The sequence below is a fragment of the Plectropomus leopardus genome, chromosome 7 (genome assembly GCF_026936395.1).
Source record: "Plectropomus leopardus strain MGB_pleo_1.0 chromosome 7, ASM2693639v1, whole genome shotgun sequence".
Lineage (NCBI taxonomy): Eukaryota > Metazoa > Chordata > Actinopteri > Perciformes > Serranidae > Plectropomus > Plectropomus leopardus.
The window spans coordinates 1964136-1972500 of NC_142182.1; the positions used below are offsets into that span (position 1 = coordinate 1964136).

Genomic DNA, 8365 nt, shown 5'->3' on the forward strand with positions numbered 1-8365 from the left:
GCTATGACGTGTCTTGGCACGCTATTTAAAGTGGTTTTCAAGTGTTTTTGGACATGTTAAATTTTGACCTTTTTCGCCATAGTATAGCCTTGGTGTTTTGGGTGGATTTTTTGCCATAGTATAGCCTTGGTGTTTTGGGTGGATTTTTCAATGTTACATATTTTGGTGTTTTCGGCAGTTTTTGCAATTCTCTTTGCTATGATGTGTCTCGGCACGCTATTTTAAGTGGTTTTCAGGTGTTTGTTGGACATGTTAAATTTTGACCTTTTTCGCCATAGTATAGCCTTGGTGTTTTGGGTGGATTTTTTGCCATAGTATAGCCTTGGTGTTTTGGGTGGATCTTTCGACGTGAAATATTTTAGGGTTTTTGGCAGTTTTTGCAATTCTCTTTGCTATGACGTGTTTTGGTACGCTACTTTAAATGGTTTTCAGGTGTTTTTTGGACATGCTAAATTTTGAAAATTTTCGCCATAGTATAGCCTTGGTGTTTTGGGTGGATTTTTTGACATGAAATATTTTGGTGTTTTGGGCAGTTTTTGCAATTCTCTTTGCTATGATGTGTTTTGGTACGCTATTTTAAATGGTTTTCATGTGTTTTTTTGGACATGTTAAATTTTGACCTTTTTCGCCATAGTATAGCCTTGGTGTTTTGGGTGGATCTTTCGATGTGAAATATTTTAGGGTTTTCGGCAGTTTTTGCAATTCTCTTTGCTATGACGTGTCTTGGCACGCTATTTAAAGTGGTTTTCAAGTGTTTTTGGACATGTTAAATTTTGACCTTTTTCGCCATAGTATAGCCTTGGTGTTTTGGGTGGATTTTTTGCCATAGTATAGCCTTGGTGTTTTGGGTGGATCTTTCGATGTGAAATATTTTGGTGTTTTCGGCAGTTTTGCAATTCTCTTTGCTATGATGTGTCTTGGCACGCTATTTAAAGTGGTTTTCAGGTGTTTGTTGGACATGTTAAATTTTGACCTTTTTCGCCATAGTATAGCCTTGGTGTTTTGGGTGGATTTTTTGCCATAGTATAGCCTTGGTGTTTTGGGTGGATCTTTCGACGTGAAATATTTTAGGGTTTTTGGCAGTTTTGCAATTCTCTTTGCTATGACGTGTTTTTGCACGCTACTTTAAATGGTTTTCAGGTGTTTTTTGGACATGCTAAATTTTGAAAATTTTCGCCATAGTATAGCCTTGGTGTTTTGGGTGGATTTTTGGCATGAAATATTTTGGTGTTTTGGGCAGTTTTGGAATTCTCTTTGCTATGATGTGTTTTGGTACGCTATTTTAAATGGTTTTCATGTGTTTTTTGGACATGTTAAATTTTGACATTTTTCGCCATAGTATAGCCTTGGTGTTTTGGGTGGATTTTTTGCCATAGTATAGCCTTGGTGTTTTGGGTGGATTTTTTGCCATAGTATAGCCTTGGTGTTTTGGGTGGATCTTTCGATGTGAAATATTTTGGTGTTTTCGGCAGTTTTTGCAATTCTCTTTGCTATGACGTGTCTTGGCACGCTATTTAAAGTGGTTTTCAAGTGTTTTTGGACATGTTAAATTTTGACCTTTTTCGCCATAGTATAGCCTTGGTGTTTTGGGTGGATTTTTTGACGTGAAATATTTTAGTGTTATTGGCAGTTTTTGCAATTCTTTTTGCTATGACGTGTCTCGGCACGCTATTTTAAGTGGTTTTCAGGTGTTTCTTGGTCATGCTAAATTTTGAAAATTTTCGCCATAGTATAGTCTTGGTGTTTTGGGTGGATTTTTTGACATGGAATATTTTAGTGTTATTGGCAGTTTTTGCAATTCTCTTTGCAATGACGTGTCTCGGCACGCTGTATTTTAAGAGGTTTTCAGGTGTTTTTTAGACATGCGAAATTTTGACCTTTTTCGCCATAGTATAGCCTTGGTGTTTTGGGTGGATTTTTGACATGAAATATTTTGGTGTTTTGGGCAGTTTTTGCAATTCTCTTTGCTATGACGTGTCTCGGCACGCTACTTTAAGTGGTTTTCAGGTGTTTTTTGGACATGTTAAATTATGACATTTTTCGCCATAGTATAGCCTTGGTGTTTTGGGTGGATCTTTCGACGTGAAATATTTTGGTGTTTTTGGCAGTTTTTGCAATTCTCTTTGCTATGATGTGTCTCGGCACGCTATTTTAAGTGGTTTTCAAGTGTTTTTTGGACATGTTAAATTTTGACCTTTTTCGCCATAGTATAGCCTTGGTGTTTTGGGTGCATTTTTTGCCATAGTATAGCCTTGGTGTTTTGGGTGGATCTTTCGACGTGAAATATTTTGGTGCTTTTGGCAGTTTTTGCAATTCTCTTTGCTATGACGTGTCTCGGCACGCTACTTTAAGTGGTTTTCAGGTGTTTTTTGGACATGTTAAATTATGACATTTTTTGCCATAGTATAGCCTTGGTGTTTTGGGTGGATTTTTTGACATGAAATATTTTGGTGTTTTGGGCAGTTTTTGCAATTCTCTTTGCTATGATGTGTCTCGGCACGCTATTTTAAGTGGTTTTCATGTGTTTTTTGGACATGTTAAATTTTGACATTTTTCGCCATAGTATAGCCTTGGTGTTTTGGGTGGATTTTCTGCCATAGTATAGCCTTGGTGTTTTGGGTGGATCTTTCGACGTGAAATATTTTGGTGTTTTTGTTTTTGTGTTTTTTGGACATGTTTTGCGTCCCTTTGTGGTTGTTTTGTGAGTCTTTGTGGTTGTTTTGCATCCCTTTGTGGTTGTTTTGTGACTGTGATTATTTTGAATCTCTGTGGTTCTGTTGTATCCCATTGTGTTTTTTTTATCCCTTTTTTGTTTTTTTTAATCTCCTTGTAATTGTTTTGCATCCCTTTGTGGTTGTTTTAGATCTTTGCTGATGCTCCGACCCTGCCTTTGGTTGTGCTCGTGCTGTGGCTGTACTGATACTGTGCCCCCCGCTCGCCCTGATTGTGGTCTGGTCCTGGTTGCGCCGATGTTGTGATCTTGCCTTTGGACACCTCCTTATCAACATATGCATGAGACTGTTATCATCATCCTCAACATCATCACAGAGTGCAATTTATAATTTCACACCTATCGTTATTGTAATATGACATGCATCTGTTTCTATTATTGCTGTGCCTCTCCCCCCCCCCCACCCTTTCTCTTTCCTTTGTTGACATGATTGTATTTCATTCGTTATTTACGACATCTATTGCTCGTCTATCTGTCCTGAAAGAGGGATCCCTCATCATCCTCTACCGCTCTTCCTGAGGTTTCTTTCTCTTTTCTTTTCCCCGTTACAGGCGTTCTTTTTCAGGAGTTTTTCTTTGGGTGATGTGAGGGTCTAAGGGCAGAGGGATGTCGTACACTGTAAAGCCCTCTGAGGCAAACCATGTTTTGTGATAATGGGCTCTGTGAATAAAATTGACTTGAATTGACTTGACGTGACTTGACATGTTAATTTTTTAAATTTTCCCCATAGTATAGCCTTGGTGTTTTGGGTGGATTTTTCGACGTGAAATATTTTGGTGTTTTGGGCAGTTTTTGCAATTCTGTTTGCTATGACGTGTCTCGGTACGCTATTTTAAATGGTTTTCAGGTGTTTTTTGGACATGCGAAATTTTGACCTTTTTCGCCATAGTATAGCCTTGGTGTTTTGGGTGGATTTTTTGACGTGAAATATTTTAGTGTTTTCGGCAGTTTTTGCAATTCTCTTTGCTATGACGTGTCTCGGCACGCTATTTTAAGTGGTTTTCAGGTGTTTTTTGGACATGCGAAATTTTGACCTTTTTCGCCATAGTATAGCCTTGGTGTTTTGGGTGGATTTTTTGCCATAGTATAGCCTTGGTGTTTTGGGTGGATCTTTCAACGTGAAATATTTTGGTGTTTTTGGCAGTTTTTGCAATTCTCTTTGCTATGATGTGTTTTGGTACGCTATTTTAAATGGTTTTCAGGTGGTTTTTGGACATGCTAAATTTTGAAAATTTTCGCCATAGTATAGCCTTGGTGTTTTGGGTGGTTTTTTGACGTGAAATATTTTAGCGTTATTGGCAGTTTTTGCAATTCTCTGCTATGACGTGTCCCGGCACGCTATTTTAAGTGGTTTTCAGGTGTTTTTTGGACATGTTAAATTTTGATCTTTTTCGCCATAGTATAGCCTTGGTGTTTTGGGTGGATTTTTTGACATGAAATATTTTGGTGTTTTGGGCAGTTTTTGCAATTCTCTTTGCTATGACGTGTCTCGGCACGCTATTTTAAGTGGTTTTCAGGTGTTTTTTGGACATGTTAAATTTTGACATTTTTCGCCATAGTATAGCCTTGGTGTTTTGGGTGGATTTTTCGCCATAGTATAGCTTTGGTGTTTTGGGTGGATTTTTCGATGTTACATATTTTGGTGTTTTTGGCAGTTTTTGCAATTCTCTTTGCTTTGATGTGTGTCGGCACGCTATTTTAAGTGGTTTTCAAGTGTTTTTTGGACATGCGAAATTTTGACCTTTTTCGCCATAGTATAGCCTTGGTGTTTTGGGTGGATTTTTTGCCATAGTATAGCCTTGGTGTTTTGGGTGGATCTTTCAACGTGAAATATTTTGGTGTTTTTGGCAGTTTTTGCAATTCTCTTTGCTATGATGTGTTTTGGTACGCTATTTTAAATGGTTTTCAGGTGGTTTTTGGACATGCTAAATTTTGAAAATTTTCGCCATAGTATAGCCTTGGTGTTTTGGGTGGTTTTTTGACGTGAAATATTTTAGTGTTATTGGCAGTTTTTGCAATTCTCTGCTATGACGTGTCCCGGCACGCTATTTTAAGTGGTTTTCAGGTGTTTTTTGGACATGTTAAATTTTGATCTTTTTCGCCATAGTATAGCCTTGGTGTTTTGGGTGGATTTTTTGACATGAAATATTTTGGTGTTTTGGGCAGTTTTTGCAATTCTCTTTGCTATGACGTGTCTCGGCACGCTATTTTAAGTGGTTTTCAGGTGTTTTTTGGACATGTTAAATTTTGACATTTTTCGCCATAGTATAGCCTTGGTGTTTTGGGTGGATTTTTCGCCATAGTATAGCTTTGGTGTTTTGGGTGGATTTTTCGATGTTACATATTTTGGTGTTTTTGGCAGTTTTTGCAATTCTCTTTGCTTTGATGTGTGTCGGCACGCTATTTTAAGTGGTTTTCAAGTGTTTTTTGGACATGTTAAATTTTGACCTTTTTCGCCATAGTATAGCCTTGGTGTTTTGGGTGGATATTTTGACATGAAATATTTTGGTGTTTTTGGCAGTTTTTGCAATTCCATTTGCTATGACGTTTCTCGGTATGTTATTTTAAATGTTTTTCAGGTGTTTTTTGGACATGGTAAATTTCGAAATTTTTTGCCATAGTATAACCTTGGTGTTTTGGGTGGATTTTTCGACATGAAATATTTTGGTGTTTTTGGCAGTTTTTGCAATTCTCTTTGCTATGACGTCTCTCGGCACGCTATTTTAAGTGGTTTTCATGTGTTTTTTGGACATGTTAAATTTTGACCTTTTTCGCCATAGTATAGCCTTGGTGTTTTGGGTGGATTTTTTGCCGTAGTATAGCCTTGGTGTTTTGGGTGGATTTTTTTAAATGAAATATTTTGGTGTTTTTGGCAGTTTTTGCAATTCCATTTGCTATGACGTTTCTCGGTACGATATTTTAAATGGTTTTCAGGTGTTTTTTGGACATGCTAAATTTTGAAATTTTTTGCCATAGTATAGCCTTGGTGTTTTGGGTGGATTTTTTGACATGAAATATTTTAGTGTCATTGGCAGTTTTTGCAATTCACTTTGCTATGACGTGTCTCGGCACGCTATTTTAAGTGGTTTTCATGTGTTTTTTGGACATGTTAAATTTTGACCTTTTTCGCCATAGTATAGCCTTGGTGTTTTGGGTGGATTTTTGCCATAGTATAGCCTTGGTATTTTGGGTGGATTTTTTGACGTGAAATATTTTAGTGTTATTGTCAGTTTTTGCAATTCTCTTTGCTATGACGTGTCTCGGTACGCTATTTTAAGTGGTTTTCAAGTGTTTTTTGGACATGTTAAATTTTGACCTTTTTCGCCATAGTATAGCCTTGGTGTTTTGGGTGGATTTTTTGACATGAAATATTTTGGTGTTTTTGGCAGTTTTTGCAATTCCATTTGCTATGACGTTTCTCGGTATGTTATTTTAAATGTTTTTCAGGTGTTTTTTGGACATGGTAAATTTCGAAATTTTTTGCCATAGTATAACCTTGGTGTTTTGGGTGGATTTTTCGACATGAAATATTTTGGTGTTATTGTCAGTTTTTGCAATTCTCTTTGCTATGACGTGTCTCGGCACGCTATTTTAAGTGGTTTTCAGGTGTTTTTTGGACATGTTAAATTTTGACCTTTTTCGCCATAGTATAGCCTTGGTGTTTTTGGGTGGATTTTTTTGACATGAAATATTTTGGTGTTTTTGGCAGTTTTTGCAATTCTCTTTGCTATGATGTGTCTCGGCACGCTATTTAAAGTGGTTTTCAGGTGTTTTTTGGACATGTTAAATTTTGACCTTTTTCGCCATAGTATAGCCTTGGTGTTTTTGGGTGGATTTTTTTGACATGAAATATTTTGGTGTTTTTGGCTTTTTTTGCAATTCTCTTTGCTATGACGTGTCTCAGTACGCTATTTTAAATGGTTTTCAGGTGATTTTTGGACATGCTAAATTTTGAAATTTTTCGCCATAGTATAGCCTTGGTGTTTTGGGTGGATTTTTTGACGTGAAATATTTTAGTGTTATTGGCAGTTTTTGCAATTCTCTTTGCTATGATGTGTCTCGGCACGCTATTTTAAGTGGTTTTTAGCTGTTTTTTGGACGTTAAATTTTGACCTTTTTTCGCCATATTATAGCCTTGGTATTTTGGGTGGATTTTTTGACGTGAAATATTTTAGTGTTTTCTGCAGTTTTTGCAATTCTCTTTGCTATGATGTGTCTCGCCACACTATTTAAAGTGGTTTTCATGTGTTTTTTGGACATGCGAAATTTTGACCCTTTTCACCATAGTATAGCCTTGGTGTTTTGGGTGGATTTTTCAATGTTACATATTTTGGTGTTTTTGGCAGTTTTTGCAATTCTCGTTGCTACGTCGTGTCTCAGCACACTATTTTACGTGGTTTTATGTGTTTTTTGGACATGTTTAATTTTGACATTTTTCGCCATAGTATAGCCTTGGTGTTTTGGGTGGATTTTTCGACATGAAATAATTTGGTTTTTTCTGCTGTTTTTGCAATTCTCTTTGCTATGACGTGTCTCGGCACGCTAGTTTAATTGGTTTTCATGTGTTTTTTTGGACATGTTAAATTTTGACATTTTTCGCCATAGTATAGCCTTGGTGTTTCAGGTGTATTTTTCAACATGATATATTTTGGTGTTTTTGGCAGTTGGCACATGGTCAAATCTCTCCCAGAGGTGGGAGTTGAAGCTCCTTCTGACGGGAGACTCTGCCAGACCCTCCAAGCAGACCCTCACAATGCATTTGGGTCTGCCAGGTCTGACCGACGTCCTCCCCCACCATTGGAGTCAATTCAAGACCAGGTGGTGATCGGTTGACAGCTCCGCCCCTCTCTTCACCCGAATGTCCAGACATGCGGCCGCAAGTCCGACGACACAACTAAAAAGTTGATTATCGAACTGTGGCTTCGAGTCTCCTCGTGCCAAGTGCACATATGGAAACCCTTATGCTTGAACACGGTGTTCGTTATGGACAATCTGTGGCGAGCACAGAAGTCCAACAACAAAACGCCACTCAGGTTCAGATCGGGGGGGCCATTCCTCCCGATGACGCCCCTCCAGGTCTCACTGTCGCTGCCAATGTGAGCATTGAAGTCCCCCAGCAGAATGAGGGAGTCCCCAGAAGGAGCACTCTCCAGCACCCCCTCTAAGGACTCCAAAAAGGGTGGATACTCTGAAGTGCAGTTTGGACCGTAGGCACAAACAACAGTCAGGATCCGTCTCCCCACCCAAATGCGGAGGGAGGCTACCCTCTCGTTCACCGGGGTAAACTCCAACGTACAGGCACCGAGCCGGGGGGCAAATAGGTATGGTATTACGAAAATATATAAAAATATCATAGTATAAGATGTCATAAAATTGTAAACAAATGTCATAGTATAGTACGTTGAAAAAAATTCATACTTCAGTATATCCAAAATTTTCTGAAAGACTAATTGTGTTGCAGGTTGAAAAAAACGTTTTAGTACAGTATGTGCAAAAATAAATAGAAAAATCATTGTCATTAAATTACAAAAAAAAATCATGGAATTGTATTTCATGACAACGTAAAAAAAAATGTATAGTATGTCATAAAATTGTAAATACGGTGCACTATGGTGTGCCATGAAATTCTGATCA

The 8365-nt window shown here is 37.8% G+C and overlaps 1 protein-coding gene across 1 annotated transcript in view; it reads right to left on the reverse strand.

The window, feature by feature from the left end:
* LOC121956328 (voltage-dependent calcium channel subunit alpha-2/delta-4-like) overlaps nt 1-8365 on the reverse strand; it is a 113167-nt gene that overhangs the window by 26425 nt on the left and 78377 nt on the right. The window lies entirely within an intron of this gene.